Source organism: Lissotriton vulgaris, chromosome 7 (genome assembly GCF_964263255.1).
Source record: "Lissotriton vulgaris chromosome 7, aLisVul1.2, whole genome shotgun sequence".
Lineage (NCBI taxonomy): Eukaryota > Metazoa > Chordata > Amphibia > Caudata > Salamandridae > Lissotriton > Lissotriton vulgaris.
Window position 1 is genome coordinate 643249669 of NC_141695.1, and position 21054 is coordinate 643270722.

At 46.3% G+C, this 21054-nt stretch overlaps 1 protein-coding gene across 2 annotated transcripts in view; it reads right to left on the reverse strand.

Annotated features, from left to right (window-relative positions):
- Positions 1 to 21054, reverse strand: part of MBTD1 (mbt domain containing 1) — a 947763-nt gene that overhangs the window by 883286 nt on the left and 43423 nt on the right. The gene's annotated exons all lie outside the window — the stretch shown is intronic.

Consider the following 21054-nt stretch of genomic DNA (forward strand, 5'->3'; position numbering starts at 1 on the left):
AAGTGGAGTAGAGTGGAGTGGGGCAGACTGGAGTGGGGGAGATTGGGGTGCACTGGGGTACATTGGGGAGGTTGGGGTAGATTGGTGCGGGGTAAACTGGAGTGGAGTGAAATAGATTGGAGTGGGGTACATTGGAGTGTAGTATATGTGGAATGTGATAGGTTGAGGTAGGGTGGAGTGGAGTAGTCTAGAGTTGGGTGGTGTTGACTGGAGTGGGGTAGATTAGAGTGGGTGGGTAGAGATGGTTAGATTGGGGTATGGTGGATGTAGGAGAGTAGGGTCTGCTTCCTATGGTTACCCCCACTTTTTGCTGTGATTCTCTGGTTTGTCGACTTTAGTGTGGCTGTGGACCTGCTAATCAGGCCCACATCCCAGCTGTTCTCTCTCTACATTGATACCATGTACTTTAGGTACATACCAGATTGGTTACTGGGTCACCCTTGTGAGCCCCTGTATAGTGTACCATAGGTACCCAGGGCATAGGTGCACCCTAGGCCTACCAGGGGTTGCAGCATGTATTGTGCCACCCCTGGCCGGCCTTCCAAACTGACACCACAGGTCTCTTCCCAAAGCCTGTGTAATCACCCCTTACTTAGATATAGTATACCTATATCTATATATACCTATAGACACATATACACCTATAAGTCACTGCTATGGCAGGCCTTAACAATCCTGGAGGCAGAGTGCTTGGTTTTATGGGAGAGGGTGCCCTAGCATGAGCTGAGCCCCTCTGCAGCTTTCGGAACCATCTCCTTATAGCGGACTATGATATAGCCATACCATATACTCTTAAGTGCATTATAATCCTCGCGGTTAATGCTAACTGTGGTCCGACTTTATCAAAACATCTTGTGTAAGGTGTCAAACACTTTGGAATACTACCAACCCCCCCTGCCCCCACCCCCACCCCCACCCCGCCAGTCCTGGCGGCGGGGGTAGCCTTCCACCCTTCTAGAGGGAAAAAACATGTAGTTACTGGTTCACACACAAGTCTGTCCTCCTGTTGCAGGACGAAACTCCGGCAGGGGGAGGCCTGGACAATGGGTTTCCTGTCCAAGGAGGTGCTGGCACCTCCCCAGACAGGCTTTTGTGTATTGGGGCAGGGAGGGCTGCTTTCAGTGAATGCTTCCAAGACACTGCCTGGGGCACACAAGGTGCTCCATGTATTTCCCAGTTCAAACCGGTTGCTGGGGCACTCTGCCCCAGCTCTGGCGCGAAACTGGACAAAGGGAAAGGGGTGTAACCACCCTCTTCCCAGGTCCACCCACAGGAGGGAAGGGTAGTCCAGTCCCTACACTTAGCAGAAGTATAGGAACCCAGTAACTAAGATTTTAGATTACCCTGGACGAAACTTTGAAACATAAATCCAGGACCTTCGACATTCCATTTCGACTGGAAGACGGAAGTCATCTCCCTTGTGGTCAAGGAGTGACCACACTGGTCAAACCGGCACCAACAGCAACTTTGCCGGTTTGCATTTTTGAGGCTCCCGCCGGATCCCGAAGAATTTGCGACACAGGACACGGACTTCCAGACAGCTCTGACCCAGACCTTCGCTCGCAGCAAAGCTGAGACCAGTGGCGGACACGAGAGACGTGGGACCGGAACTCTTGGACATGCTGCATTTTGCAAGCTGCACTCACTTCACGAGGTAACTCGAAGTCGTGCATTGGGGTGCTTGAAGCCCCAGACCCGAGCACCATTTGCACCGAAGCTCAGAGGCCCCCAATTCACGAGTGACCCGTGGGCCCCGCTTTTGCATTTCAGCTCAACGAGTCTTCGCGGTTCCTAGTCCGTTGGCTAGTGAGCCCCCAAAGACTTTCTTTTGAATCTAACTTGCTTTCCTGGCTGCTCCAGGCTTGCTCCAACTTCCCTACAAAGAGAAGTTCCTCAGACCTTACTGGTCTGCACCGTAGCCAATCTCGACATCCTGCGTGGGTTGAATTGCCAAGGCTTGTTGGGTCCAGTCCGGATACAGACACCGCAGTCAACTAGATCCTTCTTGAGACAGCTCTAATCTAGCTCTTGGTCGTCGTCGACGCCTCCTGGTCCTCGTGGCTGAAGAGACAAACTTCACATCTTCACCTGAAATCACCCGACATCTGGTTGCATCTTTCTATCGCCGCACTGGTCACTGGCAAGTGACCCAGACTCTGTCCCTTCTGCTTTCAGGTTCTACAGATCTTCGTTCCACCATTGGATCCACCCGGACACTTTTCCACTGGTCGCCTGCAGCACTTCTTTGCCGCTCTCCATTGAAAACGACGGCGAAACCCAACGCGAAAAAACACCTAAGCACCCGGCTTCCCTGGGTGAGGTAACACGAGTACTCCAGTGCTCTCGTGGGTCTCGACTCTCGAAGTGTCCTAGTTTAAAAGGGTTCCATCGTAGTCCATCCGGAAGTGTCCTTAATTGTAAATGTGTAACTTCTTCGTTTCCCATAGAAAGTCAATGGTAACCTGCGTCTGTGTTTAGACACTGCACACGTCTCCCGTGGGCCTCCTACTTCCTAACCTTTGGTTGTTTAGAGTAGCTCCAGCGATTCCACAGGCCCCAGGCCTGCTTTCTAATTCTCTTGTGGTTCTTATACCACTGTTTTAGTATATGGTTTGAGGCCCCTAGGGCATAACGTATACTGTGCAATTTATCGTATAGTAATTGAGTAACTTGTATTGTACTTTTACCTCTGACCTCATAAAGAGTGCAGAGTGGTTGTGTTTAGAATAACAACATATATATTTTTATATATACCTTGGTTGCTGTCCTTTCATTTGGTACTCAAGGGATGATAATTGGTAAAACAACTTGCTGAATACGCTCTCTGAAGTCTTAGTCTGATGACTGCTGGTCCATGCTACCACTATGATAGCTTTCTATAAGGTTGACTTTACAACCACCATCAATACGGGTCGATTAGATTGGTGCAAGGTGCCCACTAGAACTAGTGGACATCATATGCCAGGCTAACTTCTCACAGTGGAGTGGGGTAGGTTGGGTAGATTGGAGTGGCATCGAATCTGGCAGATTGGAGTGGAGTAGATTGGAGTGAGGTAGGTTAAAGTGGGGTAGGATGGAGTGGGTTTGAGTGGAGTAGATTAGAGTGGGGGTAGACTGGACTGGAGTGGGGTAGATTAGAGTGAAGTGTAGTGCCCACATGTTATGAATGTGTACCTCAACTTCCTGTAACCCTCTCCTCCCCACCCACACTAGAAACCCTCAACCCTCCAGTGGCCCTCCTTCCGATCCCACCCACATGGAAGCACTAACAGGCACACCAAATCAACCCAAATGAACTAGGGTCCTCATGAGGGTTACCCCAGGGAGAGCATATAGAGCATTTAGAGAATATAGATCACTGCCTTGAGGAAAGGGGGGCAGTGCCAGACGGGTGCGGGAGATGAAAAGATCAGTCATGGGTGGTATAAGGACTACATGTGTGGCCACTGAGCAGGAGTATGTCCAAGGGTCTCCTCCTCACCAATTTTTCCCTCCCTGCAATCTACTGTGCTGAGCCTCAATAGCTATTATACAATGGGGATACATTTTAATAGATGATGCTGAAAAGCAGTTAAATCTGAATGCGGTCACATCCCAGTCGGATGTGGACACAGCCGAAGTCTGCAAAGGCCATGCAATTGGCAAATTTCCAATGGAGTGACTTATTCAACATCGCTCAAGTTCTCATTGGGGGATGTGTGTCCTCTAGGCCAAGTTCCGTTAGTCTCTAGGCGCAGGGTCTTGATGAACGAGTGGGCACTCTGTGGCATCATGAACAGGTGACACTTGTTCCAATGTGTAATTTAGAGTGGTGCAGAGTTTAACATGGCACATGGCACACTGGCCTGGCTAAGCCTTTGTTTCACTGGCAACTATTTCCATCTAGCATCCAGACTGCTTTTGCAAAGTCAGGGTAAACCGAGATGTTTCCATCATGTAACAACAGCTGTTTCTCTTGGGGAGCAGTGAAGTGCCTCATGTTGGTTCCGGTAGTTGCATCCTGGGCGCTTTTGAATGGATGTGCCCCAGCAAGCCAAGGAGCAGTGTACCCACTCGGGACTGCTCCAATCCCCCAGTCTTTCTCAGCAATCAGCTGGGGTGAATTCAGCACACAATCCCTAAATGAGGACACAATTGCGCTTTCCAGCAGTCTGTCAGAAACATCATCTTGCCAGAGTGCAGTGTGCCCGCACCATCCAAGCACTGGCTGCCCTCACTCCCCCAAGACCACACCGAGGGCAAAACTAAGGGTGGCTGCGGGATGGGGTGGGGGGTGTGGGCAATTTCTCAATATACACCAATAGAACAAGCAGGACCCACACTCACTGTCAAGGAACCACTCCATCTCACAAGACAGTCTTCTTCAGCCCACAGGGAGGCGCAGCATGCAGCCCCAGCTGTAGCCAGTTCCTGGGGCTTTGCACCACTGGAACAGGTGCCTAGTTTCCTGGGAGGGCAGCCACTCTTCTCCTGATGCTCTCCCCAGACACCCCTCCCCCCAGCCCCTCAACTAGATGCAACTCCATGGCCGGGCACTGCCATATTGGTTGGGTCCTATTGCAGACTCTCGTTCTTGTGCCGCTCACCACTACACAGCAGCGTCACCCACAATGCAGGCTACCCGGGCTCTTTGGGGCAGTAGAGCCCAGAGGAAGTACCAGATCTCCGCAGAGCTCAGCTGGAAATGGGTCTCTACTCTGGATCCACCAACTTGGCAAGGCCGCCAGCAGGACAACATCTGTTGCAAACCTGACACAGCCACCCGCTAGCAGAACATTGAGCACAGCAGTAAAGTAAGTAAGTAAGTAAATGTTTATTGTTTAGTTAATTAAAACAGAATAAAATTTGAGTACACACTATATTAATTTCATCATTTCATTGCTGCTTGCCATACATGAAATTATTAAAATTCAGTAGCCAAAAGTTTATCCATTTTTCTTTGCCTGATTTCAGACCCTTTTAACAAAGCTTTGAAAAGACTAAGGAATTTGATCAGTCTACCATGCTCTGCATGACCTAATGCCTCTCACATTAAAGCTTTGTTTGAGGAGAATGGCTCGCTCGTTGTAAAGTTTATTACATGTACAAATTACATGGATAAAGTCTTCTTTGTAATAGTCACACAACCGGCATGATTTAGGACCTGTATGCAGCCAGGTTGGCTGATCCGCCAAAGATGGTAATTTTCCAAAACGTAATGCCATTAGTTGTTTTTTTACGTAGATTGAAAATGTCAGATTCAAGTATGATGCAGGTGCAAGAGACTTATAATTGTTTATAACCATCCAAGCGTGCGACCTTAACCTAAATATTTTTTCATCAATTACTGCTGAATGGGTTTTAGCGGTTTTATTTATTACTTGTTTAAAAGACTGATACGGCAGGTCATTTGTACATGTTACTGAAAGAGATTTACTTACGTATTGGTTAAAAGGAGAGTTTCTGTCCTAGTCTACTTCGGACCATAGGGCTTCATTAATTTGTGATCTGGCTGCTTTTTGTTTCAGCCGATACCATGTTTTTATTGTAGCGTACATTCTCCCTATGTCTTCGTTTATTACGCCGAATTCGAGGAGGACCTGAGGCAGCGAAGCCGACCTTTGTATCGCAAATACCTTTTTATAAATGGATGCTGTAAGTTGATTTAAGACCTCTCTGTCTTCTCCATGAAAAGCTGCGCTGGCGTATGTTATTGTAGGAAGGATTTTTGCCGTCATTACTGCGAGCAGTGGTTTATATAATGGGCCCTTTAACTTTTTTGCCAGTTGACTGAAGGCAAAACTGAGGGCACTAGTTCTCAGCGTCATGTACTTTTTTGTTCTGTATGGTTTTGTGAGTTGTCAATATAGAATCCCAGGTACTTATATTTTTAACTTCCTCCAGTTGGTTGCCGTTGAGCCAGATTGTCTGCTTACATCTCCGCTGACTGCCAATCACCATAGTTTTTGTCTTTGTTTCGTTTATTTCTAGTTTATTTGATGAGATGTAATCTGACATTTCATTTAAAAGTCTTTGGAGACCGATCTTTGTTTGACTCATTAATACCACATCGTCTGCATATGAGAGGTGAGTAAGTACCAATTTACCTAATTTAGGTGGGTGGGAATTAGTACAGTCTAGCCTCTGTGACAGGTCGGACATGAACAGGTTAAAAAGAGGAGGGGCCAGAACACACTCTTGCTTGAGGCCTCTGGTCGTTATCAGCTTCCTTGATAGTCTGGACCCATCACTTATCTTAATTTTCAACCATGTGTTGGAGTAGAATAGCAGTATACCTTTTAGTAGCATTTCAGGTATGTCCCATGCTCGCAACTTTTTCCACAGGAGGCGACGATCAACACTATCAAAGGCTGCCTTTAGGTTTATAAAGCAGAGGTAAAGATGTGGTTTCCTCTGCTTACACTTATTAGCTATTAGCGATAAAGCTAGGATGTTAGTTATCGTCCCTATTCCTTGCCTGAAGCCTGTCTGGTTGACCGGGATAAGATTGAGGTTATCGGACCAATCCTTCAGGTCTTCTAGAATTAGTGTGGCATAATATTTGGCCTCTACATCCAGGAGGGCTACTAACCTATAATTTGATGGATTAGTTCTCTCCTCCTTTGGATATAGGTGTCAATATCGAGCCTTGCCAATTCGATGGAACTTGATTTAAGAGCTCTATATCTTTATATATATCAAAAAGATGATTACCCCAGAACGATGCATTGTGCTTAAAAATTGCTTGCGGGATACCATTAGGGCCAGGAGCGCCATCACTTCTACCTTTCTTAATTATGCGTATCACTCCTTCACTTGACATAGATGAATGGCTTGTCACTGTTGTCAGGGAGGCACAGCAGGAGCCTCAGGAATTTTCATCTGGCCATCCTCTGTCACAGGATGGGTTTGAGGTGTTCCCATAAAGTCGGTGCAATGAGCATCACAGGAGTGTGGTCATCGTGGAGCCAGGCACTCTGGCGACCCTCCAAGTATTTCTGTGAGTTAAAGATGGTTTACTAGCTATAGTCAATTCAGACTCTCTACCCATGGTGACAATTCCTAACTTGTTGGTGGCATTGAACACAGTGATGTTTAACATTCTGATTCAGTGTTTGAGAGAAAAAGTGCACATCTCTCAGCATGACATATTTGCAGTGCTTATAAGGTGCATACAAGACCTAAGAGAAGCGATTTGCCAAATGGAAAACATGACATTATTTTGACAGGAAGAGAAATATGAACATGATGAGAGGTTTTGACATTTAGGACAGTTTCAGATAATAAAAGGGATCAAATTGTAACTGTAGACAAACATAGCATATTCTTTGCATCACGGGATAAAAGACAATAAAGGAACAAATATTTAGAGATGGTGATGTAGGTTACAGAACGCTCACAATCTCGAAGGTTCTGTGCACTTTTAGCAGAAACTTTTCACCCCAGTCACAATACATCTGGGTTGAAGCCATCATCAATCTTTTGCTCACTTCGCCACCCCAGTTCAGACCCAGCTATTGGCAAATCAGTCTTGACCCTGTTCCTCATGGGAACAGTCCAGCCCGAACTGCCAAGCCAGGTCTTCCATGGACTGGAAACAAGCATCCTGGGACAGGTTTCAGTATAACACCCCTCATCAGCCAGGCTAGCTTGAATCCAGTGGCAAAGCGAGCAAGACACCAATGTCTGGGCAAACCCTGCCAAATTAGGGCGAACAAGCAAACACAATAAGATGATGGACGAAGTGCTGAAACTGTTCAGACACCATAAAAGAGAGGAGTAGTGTTCCAAATTTTTCGAACACCAATAAATTATGTACTTGATTCTAGACACAATCGTAGGTTGATCTACTTTAAATAATTACTAACGTTAAATTGTCCAACGCTGTGAATAATCTTCGATTGACAAGGTCACATTTCTAGCGAGAGTTTTGATGTTCGAGACTAGATTTAAATTGGAATGAATAGTGAAGCCAAGAGAACTGGCCTAGGTAATAATTTTACGTGGGAGTCCAGTCAATCTATTACGCAGGGAGGTTATTTTTTGTTGGAGGATAGCAAGACCAGTAGAAACTTGTGTTGGTTCAATTGTAGTTTGATTCATCTTATCCACATTTTGGAATTTTCTGAGGGAGATTGTGAGAATGTAGAATGTTCTTAATTTTAATCAATTTTAAATACAGGTAAGTAACTATCACAAGCATACTGGAGGAACTTTTTTTACATTTCTGGAGTAGCTGACCTAGAGGCTCATTATACACTTGTAGTGGGATCCTTTTTTGAGAAATGATCCCCATCAGTTTGACACTGTGTCAAAATCTACCAGTTCCTTGATTAGCTTAACCCCTTCCATGCTGATGACGGCCCCCATCCGTCATGCATTACAGTGCTCGTGTGCTGATGACGGCTGGGGGCCATCATAAAGCCATTGATTCTTTAAAAGCCTAGCACACGAGGAAAATCGGCCCAGCATGGAAGGGGTTAAGGGAATATCGCAATTAATCGTGTTTAGCAGAGGCTAGCAGGCCATGTTTTAAGGTTAAATTATTAAGTTGACTGGCTAAACATTTTTCTACTGTTTTGTCACTTTTTTAAAAAAATTGTTCTTTATTGAGAAAACGAGAAACGTACATTAAACGATAATAAGGCTGGACAACAGTATAATTTGACAGGATACCCATTATAGCATATGACAAGGAGATCCAAAAAATTAAAGGTAAAGTAAACATAATAACGAGGTGACAAGCAGGGAGGGAGACAAGGTAGTTTTGTCACATGTTAGTACTCTGATAAAACTGAATATATGGATTTTTGTTAGGCTTTCTGAACAATGGGAAAACATGACCAATCTTACATGTCAGGAAGAGAGGCTTTCTCTGGAAAAGCTTGGATTGGTTTTTTTTACCCAAGGGGAGAGAGTGAAACAAATAGTTGCTTGCTTGCCATGATGGAGGTGATGGGGTTACGTCAGCAGCTATTTTGAATATTTTATTTAGACAATTTTTAGGATGGCTTGAGAGGTAATAGCAGAGAGGGAGCTACATTTTCAAGACATAGCTTACCAAAGGTGTGATTCATGTCACTGGGTGACAAGGGGTACAAGGAAAGGGATGTATTACAAGGAGTGGTAGTGTGACCTCACCGTGTAATATACTCACCAACGCCTTTAGTACACTTAGGCTTAGTTTGTCAAACCTTCAGCTCAACGCTGGTTAGCTGTGGCTCTGAGCAGCAAGGCTTACACACATGAACAAATGTAAGCACTTAAACAGCACAAAAACAATTGATGAAGAAATCGACAAGACTCCAAGGAAATCCGACACCAAGTTATAAAAATGGACTGTATTTTTAGACAACACAATGAAAAAATCCATTTGAGGTTTCCGGAGATATAGAATTTGCAAGGTATAGTAAATCACAGCACTTCACAGTGAACAAGCATTGCCAAAGTCCATTAATTTGACAATTGAAAGTGTAACGCGGTCGGTTAGAGTTACATAGGGCAACCAACTCCGCAGGGAGCCAGCCAGGGGGACCAGCAAGGCCCTCAGAAACATTTACAAAATTAGATAAAGCAGTCTTCGAGCAGTTCCAGGCCTTTTATCCTTGTTCAACAGATTCCTATGGAAGTGGTCATGAAGGTGATAAGAGGATCCTGGACACAGGGTTTGATGCCCCAAGAGGTCCTCCGCAATCTGGCCAAAGTCCAGTTACAACTGGGCTATCAGTGGCAGCCAAATCCTTCTCCGCACTGTGGCTTGCCTCCTTGGCAAACAAGCACTCAGACAACTCTCCCAGGTCCAGCAAACTTGGGTGCAATTTTTGAGTATTGAGTCCTGGTCCCTGATGCTGCACGACAACGGGGAACGGTGATCTAGGGATCTGGGCTACCACTCACCCATAGCAGGCTTCTTCAGCTGACCCTGGCTGGACTCTGATGAGGACTTCTCCTTAAACAGGACTCATCAGGCACAGTCCCTCTATGTGTCTAGCCAGCAGTTGAAACATGAGCAGTCCAGGTCATTTCAGACTCTCTTCGCCAGGAACTTGGTGTAGCAGGGCAGTCTTTTCAGTCAAATGGAGATGAACAAGTTACTTACCTTCGGTAATGCTTTTTCTGGTAGATAGAGTATCTGCCTGTGGATTCCTCACCTTGTGAATATCCCCGGAAACTTTTGTAGCTCTCCACGCCGGCGAAGTCATGGATGACGTCACAGAGGGTCCGACTCCGCTCGCGACCCCGCTGACGTCACTGGATCCATAATAGGGCCTCGTCGGCGTGATGACGTCAGTTCCGTGATGACGTTCAGTAATAGTATACATAGTACACAGTATTTAAAACGGCACACACAGTGTGAAACTGATGCAATATGCATGAACATATAAATACATCTATTTTAAAAAAATAGAAGAAATATACACTTAGTAGGTATAGAAGAGTGGACAACGGGGAGGCGGGTGGGTCAGTGAGGAATCCACAGGCAGATACTATATCTACCAGAAAAAGCATTACCGAAGATAAGTACCTTGTTCTTCTGATAGATACATCTGCCAGTGGATTCCTCACCTTGTGAATACAATCCCACAGCAGTCCCCACTCCCGGAGGAGGGTGTCCACTCTGCTATACCAAGAAATCTTGGAGGACAAAGCGCGCAAAGTGGCCGTCTCTCCTCACCTCGGAATCCAAGCAGTAATGCTTCGCGAAAGTGTGGAGGGAGGCCAAGTCGCGGCTCTACAAATATCCTCAACAGGTACACCCCTGATAAAGCAGACGTTGATGACTTTGCTCTAGTAGAGTGAGCCCTTGTACCCTCAGGAGGTTCCTTACCAGCAAGGGTGTAGCAGATGTTTATACAAAGGATTATCCATCTCGACAGAGTGCGCTTCTGCACCGCTTTTCCTCTCTCTCAGCCAGCAAATCCAACGAAAAGCTGGTCGTCCACACGATAGTCTTTAGTCCTATCGAGGTAGAAACTCACCGCCCTCTTAGGGTCTAGACGGTGAAGCCGCTCCTTCTCCTTGGAAGGGTGAGGGGGAGGATAAAAAGGTAGGGAGGGTAATGGACTGCCCCAGATGGAAGGGAGTTACCACCTTAGGCAGAAAAGCAGCCCTGGTCCTAAGTTCTATTCTCTCAGCATGAATGGTCAGGAATGGGGGTTTCAAACTTAGAGCTTGAAGCTCACTTACCCTCCTTACCAAGGTAATTGCTACAAGAAAAACAGTCTTGAAGGACAGAAGTCTAATGGGACACTTGTGTAAAGGTTCAAAGAGTGAACCCATCAAGTAAGTCAAAACAAGATTGAAGTCCCACTGAGGTACAATAAATGGAGTTGGAGTGAATTTATTGGTAAGACCTTTGATAAAACGTAAAACAATAGGTGACTTGAATAAAGACGGCTGGTCCGGCAAACAAAGGAATGCCGACAAGGCCGACAAATAGCCTTTTACAGTTGCCACAGCAAAACCTTGCTGGGCCAAAGAAAGAGCAAATTGAATAATGTTGGACAAACGATCCCTCAAGGGGTCAATAGACTTCTCTCCACACCAGGAAACAAATTTGAACTACCTATAGGAATAGATCGACTTGGTGGAGTCACGCCTGGCCGATAATATGACATCCACCACATCGTGTGGGAGAGAAAAAGAATACAGGTTGCCCCGTTCATTCTCCAGGCATGAAGGTGTAAGGTCTGGAGGTGGGGGTGTAGAACCTGCCCCTTCATCTAAGAGAAGAGATCTGCTCTGAGAGGGAGAGAGACGGAGCGGCGGGCACGAGGAGAGGTGGAGAAGATCTGTGTACCACACCCTTCTTGGCCAATCCGGAGCAATCAATATTACTTGGGCCCGGTCTTGGCGAATCTTCCTCAGAACTTGAGGAATCAAGGGTATGGGAGGAAACGCGCAGTGGCGGCTGGTGGATTTTCAAAGTGGTGGGGCGAAAAGTTCTGTACTATTCAGTGGCGGCTGGTAGATTTTCAAAGTGGTGACATGCTCCTATCACTCGAGAGTACTGCTCTGCTTCCGGAGATGTGTACCTGCCCCATAGAATAATACTGTGCGTGCCCCATGAGACGTGCACTGCCTGCCCCCCAGAGACTTCTACTGGCTCTCTCTCGGCCCCAGAGGTTTTTTTTTGCTCTGCTCCTACCCATGAGGTCACCATACCCTTTAGGGGGCTCCGCGCCAGTCACCAAAGCTCCTCACATCCAGAGAAACCCAGCTGCACGTGAAATGCTGCTTTACTCGTTGCCTGATTAATCGTAACAAATGGATATGCCCTAATACTCTTTTTGTGAATCGTACATTTCTCCCTGCTTCTTCAGTGAGAAAACTCAAGGTCAAAGAGGACAGGGGAATGAATACATGGCGATGATTCTGCCAGACGCAGTCGCGTGCAGACAGTATCCCCAGGGTTTCGTATACATTTATGGGCAATAAATTGGAGACAGCAGGGTCACAAGCTTATATTTCAAAAGGACCAAAGTGCATGGCGCATCGACTCATTACCGCGTTGCACAAATAACAGCTTGTTTGCATTCTGCTGGACAGAGATATATAATTTAGTTCCAGGACCATTACAGATGCGAACCCCAGGCTATATAGTTTACAAAGTTCGACCATTTTCTGTTACATAACACTCATTTGATCGCGACATCTGCTTTAGTTTGAGTGCGTACCTCGAGGACATATACATGTTTTTGAAGACTGTCCCATCACTTCTAAGACACCAACCACAATAGATCAGTCACGGCTCGCTCACAGGGGGGTGGGGATAAATAAAATAAAAAACTTACCTTGTCTTCACTTGACCGGGTCCGCACCATCTCTGCTCTGGGGTCCCGTTGGCGCCTAGACTGATGGCTGCCAACTTGCCGATGACGAGGGACAGTAGTAGCCAATCCTGATGCTGCTCTCTTTAGAGGAGAGCTGCTCTCTAAAGAAAGTAGCATCAGGATTGGGCTGAGCATTAAAAAAACGTCGTTCGTTTTTTGAGCAATGGGGTACGTTGCATTAGGCAGGCAAACCCCTAATCGGTGGTTTTTTTTAAAACCACATAGTTATCTAGTTAAAGAAGCCCTGCCGGGCAAACACCACATGCGCAGTGAGTGCGCACTGTGCCGGCACAGAGTCAGTCCAGCGCCACCCAGTGTCAGACAGTGCATACTGTCCAAGTCCATGACACACACCACGGCCGCAGGGCAATAATTATCGGGCAATTTATTCGAGCGGCGCGTTAATTTATAAAACTTTTACTAACGCGCCGCTCGAATAAATTGCCTGATAATTATAGGTGGGGCAACGCCCAAACGCCCTAATGGTAAAACCGCCACTGGAAACGCGTAAAGGAGTTGTGAGTCCCAACTCAACTGAAACGCGTCCCCCAAGGCTCCCTGCATCGGATACTGGAGGCTGCAGAACGACAGGCAGTGGGCGTTCTCGTGAGTGGCGAACAGGTCCACCAGAGGAGTTCCCCACATCCGAAACACGTGACTAACCACCTCCGGATGAAGCCTCCACTCGTAGTCGGCTGAGAACTGCCGACTGAGACGGTCTGTACGCACGTTCAGAACTCCGGCCAGATGATTTGCCATCAGACAAATCTGGTGGTCCTGAACCCAGGACCAGATACGCAGAGCTTCTCTGCAGAGAAGATGCGACCCCACTCCTCCCTGCTTGATGATATACCACATCGCGGTCGTGTTGTCCGTCAGGATCTGAACTGACAGAACGCGAAGGGAAGGTAGGAAGGCCTTGAGTGCCAAACGAATCGCTCTTAACTCCAGAAGGTTGATGTGAAGCAACCTTTCCTCCGGAGACCAAAGACTCTTGATCTCCAGATCCCCCAGATGGGCACCCCACCCTAGAGTGGATGCATCCGTTATCACCATGGCAACAAATGGAGACCGATGAAAGGGCTTTCCTTGAGACAGATTGCCCTCCACACTCCACCAAGACAGATCCGCTGCAGTTTCTCTAGAGACCCTCACAGAGTCCCTGAGATCCCCATTGTGCTGATACCACTGCCTGCGGAGGCACCACTGGAGTGCCCTCATGTGCCAGCATGCATGGTTGACCAGGAGAATACAGGAAGCAAACAGACAGAGCAAGCGAAGGACCTTCAGGACTGGAACAACCGCTCCATTGTAAAATAAGGGAATCATTTCCTGTATGTCGTGAATCCTTTGAGGAGGAGGGAATGCACGACATACAGTTGTGTCCAGTTTCGCACCTATGAACAGGTTGTGCTGGGAGGGCACCAGGTGAGACTTGGGTACATTTATCGAAAAACCCAATCTGTACAACAATTGAGTTGTCTCTTGCAGATGATGTAGCACCTTCTCTGGAGACTCTGCTTTGATCAGCCAGTCGCCCAGATAGGGGAAAACCGGAATCCCCGACCTTCTGAGATGTGCTGCCACCACTGCCATCACCTTGGTAAAGATTCGAGGTACAGTAGTAATTCCAAACGGAAGGACCGCAAACTGGTAGTGCTGCGAACCCACCGTGAATCGGAGATACTTCCTGTGCGACTCCAGGATCGGAATATGAAAATACGCGTCCTGCAAGTCGACCGACACCACCCAGTCTTCTTCCAACAGCGCTTGAAGAACCTGCCCAAGGGTGAGCATCTTGAACTTTTCTTGTTTCAGATAAAAGGTTCAAGATCCTGAGATCCAGGATTGGACACAACCTGCCATCCTTCTTGGGAATCAGGAAATACCGGGAGTAGCATCCCTGGCCCCTTTCTTGCTCTGGAACCACCTCTATCACACCTTTCTTTAACAAGGTCAGAACTTCCTCCTGTAGGAGACGGAGATGTTCTTCTGAGCAAGCCCCTTGGCAAGGAGGGCAATTTGGAGGAAATTCCCGAAAGGGATGAGCATACCCATTTGCCACAGGATTGAGAACCCATTGGTCTGTAGTGACCTATTCCCAATCCTGCAGAAAATGGGTAAGCCGGCCCCCCACAGGACCAATATGATTCAGAATGGGGAATCTAGGGCTGCTTTGCTGCGGTGATAGGGAGTGAGGTAGAAGAAGAGGAGGAGGAGGGTTGACGACCTCGTGGACCACCTCTGCCTTTTCCCCTATAGGACTTGTACAGCGTTTCTGTTGCTGCTGTTGAGGCTGTCCTTGCAGAGGAAAGGACGACTTTCCAAATCCTCTATACCTTCTGAACAATCCTCTAGATTGAGTTTGTAAGCCAAGTGATCTTGCTGTGGCCTTACAATCTTTGAATCTCTCAAGAGCGGCATCCGCCTTCTTACCAAAGAGTCCTGTGCCATCGAATGGTAAGTCCAACAGAGTAGCTTGCACATCAGAAGAAAAGTCTGAAGACTTCAACCAAGCCCCCCTTCTCGTAGCTACTGCAGAGCCCATAATCCTTGCCACTGAGTCAGCCGTATCTAGGCCGCTCTGGATAACTTGACGAGCAGCAGCCTGGGTGTCATCCAAAACTTCCTGAAAATATTTCTTATCTTCATCAGACAGTTTTGGCAGCAACTGCTTAGAAGAATCCATCAAGGCATGGATATATCTTCCCATCAAGCAAGTAGCATTTGTACATTTTAGCGCCATGCTTGCAGATGAGAATACCTTTTTGGCACACTGGTCAATGCGCTTTGAATCCTTGTCTTCCGGAACCTGAGGAAAAGCCCCTGAAGATTTCTTTGAACGAGCTGCCTGCACTACTAGGCTCTCAGGCGAAGGATGAGCCGACAAAAACTCTGGATCTTCAGGTGCCACCCTATACCTCCGTGCCACAGTACTGGAGACCGCAGGAGCAGACAAAGGCTTCTTCCAAACCTCCAACACTGGCTCCAAAATTGCCTCATTAAATGGTAATAGAGGTTCAGATACAGATGAGGGTGAATGCAACACTTCAGTCAGAAGATTGGATTTAAACTCTGTGGAAGGCAGAGTAATGTCCAATAACTCCGCAGCTTTTCTCACCACCATATGATAGGGAGCTGCATCCTTAGAGAGAGCATCCGGGCCAGGAGAAAAATCCCACTCAGGTGAGACATCAAGGCCACTTGCATCCTTTAATTCCGCAAAATAGTCCTCAGATTCAGGAACTTCACCTTCCTCAATCTCTTACTGATAGCGTTCCTCCTCTACAGCCCTCTGGTCTTCCCTCCTGGAGCGGATCCTGGGGGCTGGAGTCGATGGCTCCACGACCGACTCAGTCGGCCTCGGGATCGGCGTTGAACGCGGATCCGAGGGCGCACAGACTCCAAACGAGGACGACCAGACGGCGCCGGAGAATCTCGATACGGCGTCGGGGCTCTCGGCGCCGGAAAGTTCCAGGACAGCGTCGCTGGCATAAACTGAGCCTGGGCATAAGTTTGGGGATCACCCAAATTAAATACTAAAGGACCCATGCGACCCGCAGGTGCACCAGATGGGTACATTGCCCTCGCAAAGACGCCATACATTGCGTTAAGGTAATGTGATGGGTCCTGACCTGGAGCCGGGAATGGAGGATAATTACACGGCGTTGTCCCTGAAGCCGGTACTTCTGGAGTCGGGCCAGCCGGCGCCGATAAAGGAACCTCCTCAGGCTGCTCCTGATCCTCATGCTCTGGCTCAACCTCACCAAGATCCGGAGAGTGGACTGAATCCGAGGGAGCTGGCGTGGAGATCGAGAGACCTCGACTTCAGGAGTCACAACTTTCACTGGTGAAGCCGGATTCGAAGGCAAAGGATCGACGTCATCTCTGCGACGCCGAGGAGAAGATGACTTCGGCGCCGATTCTTTATCAGAGTGGCGCCTTGAAGAATGCTTCTTCTTCTTATGCCTCTTCGACTTCGAATGGCCTGAAGCCGACTTCGAACTCGACCTGGATTCGGATTGAGACCTCGATCTTGATTTTCTTTTACTCGCCTTCTTCTCTTTTTTACTTCATCTTGGCCATAAACAATTTCGCCTCCCTTTCCTTCAATGCCTTCGGGTTCAACTTCCTACAGCACGCACATTCTTCGACGTCGTGATCGGAAGATAAGCACCAAACATAGTCCTGATGCGGGTCAGTGATAGACATTTGCTTCCCGCACTCTCTACAGAGCTGGAAACCGGACTTTCTTCCCGACATTTTAGATTGGAAGTGATAAGAACAGACGAGAACACCAGAAATTACAAAGTAACTACAGAGAGTCCCAAAAAAAACGTTGGCTTAGACGGCGCGGAAAAACGGGAACTGACGTCATCACTCCGACGAGGCCCTATTATTGATCCAGTGACGTCAGCGGGGTCGCGAGCGGAGTGATACCCTCTGTGACGTCATCCATGACCTGGCCGTCGTGGAGAGCTACAAAAGTTTCTGATTGGCTGCTGCGCAGGGGATATTCACAAGGTGAGGAATCCACTGGCAGATGTATCTATCAGAATTGAGCTTTGGGTGCCAGTTTTGAACTAACTATGTACAGAACATGCCCTTAGGGCATGATGCAGCTGGTAGCTCATTAGCTATTAGGAACCCTCTCTTCTGATGACCACTTCCTGGGAAGTGTGGCATCTGGCTCTCCCAGGATGCATCATTTTGCCCACATCTGTAGAACCCCTCTCTCAGAGTCGAAAGCTCCCCAACCCAAACCAGAGGTGTGGATACCAAGGGGGCTAAACGCCACCGCAAATCACTTTGACAACAGATTTCCACTCTCCTTCCGTGGTGCCAACTTGTCTTGCTAAACAATGGAGCTGTCCCTCTCCCAAGTGTTACCCACTTCCCCTTCAAAGACAGCTACAGCCTTGAAACTCATCTTCTGGGTCAGCACCAGTGTGGCTTCCTGCAGGAGGGAGGTAACCCCTCTCTCCAGTACAGGCCCCTATTGTCTCCTTTCCTGGAAGTCATTAGCAAGAGTCCCATAGAAGGCAGAACACTGATGCTGGTTCAAGTTCCATGGACAACCGTTGAGGACATAGGAGATTGAAGGCAACAAGGTGTCAACTTTGCAAAATTGGCACACTGTAACTTGTTACATTAATTGCAATTGGAGAACCAAGTAGGGCTTAATGTAACAAGTTGTTTGATACCTTGGAGTATCAACTTTAGTTTCATGTTCAGAAGTTAGCACAGCTGAAGGGTCAGTGTGTAACCCTGCACTTGCCAACAGGGCAACCACGTCTTTCTACAGTAAAAACAACAGTTTCATGTTTTAATTACCAGAACTTTCAGGCCCTGGGTACTAAATACAAGGGACTTACAAATAAGTTGGTCTATTGCAATTGATAAAGCAAATGTAACATACTGGTTTTGGGGGTCAGTGCACGACAATGACATCTGGTTCACAGGCCTCAGTGTACTCAAAGTCAAAAATCCTGCTGAATCAGTCAGAAAAAACTGGGAGGGACCATACTAAAAGGGCCATCTCCTTACAGGGACGGTTTCTATATTCTATTTGATCAACAAAAATATTCACTAATTTGTTGCACCTGGACTTATGGGGTTATTGTTTAGTGGATTGGGAGGAGTGGTTCTACAGAACGCTGAAGTGGTCCTTAGGTTTACTGGTGGCTAGATTTAGCTGGCTTTTAAAGATCATCAACCTTGGCTTTACATAGTTTGAATTCAAACTTTTTCCTTTCAAAGCTTCTGGCAAAGCAATGTTGATGGAGAATTATTCTATTTTCTGTGACCCTTACAGCCTCTCTGGCCACTTAGATAAGAGCCAAACCAGTAAACTGAGTTCATAACCTAAGTTTTTTTGGTGGGAAAATCAAACTTATCAATTATGCAGGTTAAGTGCTTGTTATCATATACACTCAAGGATTTAGAGTCTTGGGTTGCATTTTCAAAGCAGGGACAATAAAGCAGATCTGCAAAGGGAAACATAGTTAAACTGGGAGAGCATATGACAGCTACAAACATACTTTACTGGCAATGAAGAGGTATACAGTGAACCACGGGGTGGGAATTAAGGTACGTCTTGCTGCAAGCCTTTTGTCTTTCAAGGCAGACAAATAGCTGGTTGATGCTCAGTTTAACCCACTGGATGCAGACGTTTCCAAAGATTGGTTTTGAAAGAAGCAAGAGTGGCATGGGATAAAAACAATTAGCTCCTTAAGAAATTAGTTATTTCCTGTAAGATGGTACATGGTGTTTAGGATAATATGTTTGGAATCCTTGATGAATCTACTCAGGTACTGATATTATATTTTTACTCGTAAACTGTAAACTCTGTCATAAAAGAAGTCTCAGGGTAATCACCTCACTAATTCACTATATTCATAAACCTGACAGATGTTTAAGCATGGATCAACTGCAGTAAAATCAAAATGAACTGAAGTAGAACAGGCACTTTGCTAGTTTGTGCAAGTAGTCTATTTAAAAAAGAATCAGAATCTCAGCCTACTACTTATAATCTTTCTGAAAGCAAAATGGAGTTAATTATGACTTCTGACCTGGATACGGTTATCTGAAACTTATAGCAACTCTTCCAATTGTCGCCCAGGTAAACATGAAAATGAATTCGCTTCTGTGAAATATTTTTTTCATTTCATTAAATTCTGCAAGTGGCACTCAGATACAGGCATTCACATTTCCATTACCCTGGGACATTAAAGATGCGTCTTCTCCAAAGTTTCACAAAGCCTTACCATGTAAACCTGCAAGCCACCCTCAGATAAAAAGTTGAGGACAATTTCCTCGCATCTTCATGTTTGATCTCTAGCCAATATATTATATATGTGAGCAGTGCATGCCAAAGGGAGCCAACATACTCAAAGAAACCTCCAAGCGAACATGCAAGGAGGTCCCTAACTATGTACCAAGCAGTGATTACAGGCATACTGTGATATCAATCAAAGTATGGCACTATGTACCATATTGTAAGTATATTTAAGGGGTAAAAGACAAGCGATAAATTAGGTCATTAGTGCTTTTAGACAAATGCATTGCCTAACCTTTCTTTTAAACTACACACAGCCCTGGACTAGAAGCAACTGCCAAGATAAGGACTGCCTTATGGTGATGTGGCAACCAACACATGGCCACCCCATTCCTTGACTAACTACGAAACGGCAAAAGTGGTGTATGTGTGCTATCAATAAACAACAAGAATGCGAAGACCCCAATGATGAAGCATGACACTAAGGGTCCTTTTGGTGTGTGAGGGGTATTTTAAAAACACTTTGTGCTCCCCACCATTGTAGGGAACACTTCACCCCATTTGGTGGATTCTTGTTGTTTATTTATACTACCTGGAAGAAGGAATCCACCCTTATCTCTCTCTCCCCCTCCTTGTTTTTTATAGTATGTGTGCTATCAACATCAGCCCACAAACAGAAGGTACAAAACAAATCCAAACAGCACTTTTATTAAATGATTTTCACTCCGAAATATTTGAAAATCCGAAATAACTTCATAGGATGACAGTGGGGAGGAGATTTAAACAAAGAAGTAAAAGACTCCACTAGATGGTTGCTGCTGGCAGTAAACCATAGTATTAGCATTATTATTGTGGTTCGAACCAGAATTTGGTAAACTTTGAGGTAGCGCTGCCAACTGCCAAAAAAGTTCCAAGCATTTTGAAATGTGAATCAGGGTTGGCAGAGCACAGGGAGAAGTCAACATTGTGGAGGTAACGGCACTCTAAATTGATACATTATATCAAAACACACTGACAAGAAAATATAGCAATACTACCAGAACAGCAAGGAAAGGCGATACTAAGATTAAAAGAGAATAGGACTAGAAAAATAAACCCAGCCCAATCAGGAATGCTCAAACAGTCCTCACTCAATAAGTGTAAATCCAAAATATTTGCACCGGATATGCCTAAATAGCTTGAGCTACAGCTGAACTTCACATTCTCTTCCCAGGTACCAGAGACTAAAACACTGCCCAGGAATCGTTGGAACCTCAAATACAGAACAAATAACAACGTGCGGTGGATGAAAACTGGTCAGCAGTTCGAAAGCTACCGGGGTCAACCATTTGCACAGTCAGGGAAACCTCATTATCAGATTCAAAGGTGTTATACCATCTAACAAAGAGAAAAAAGAGAGAGCCTGGTCAAAGACCATACATAGCGCTGCTTAAATGACAAATTAGTCCAAATTGTAAAACTATT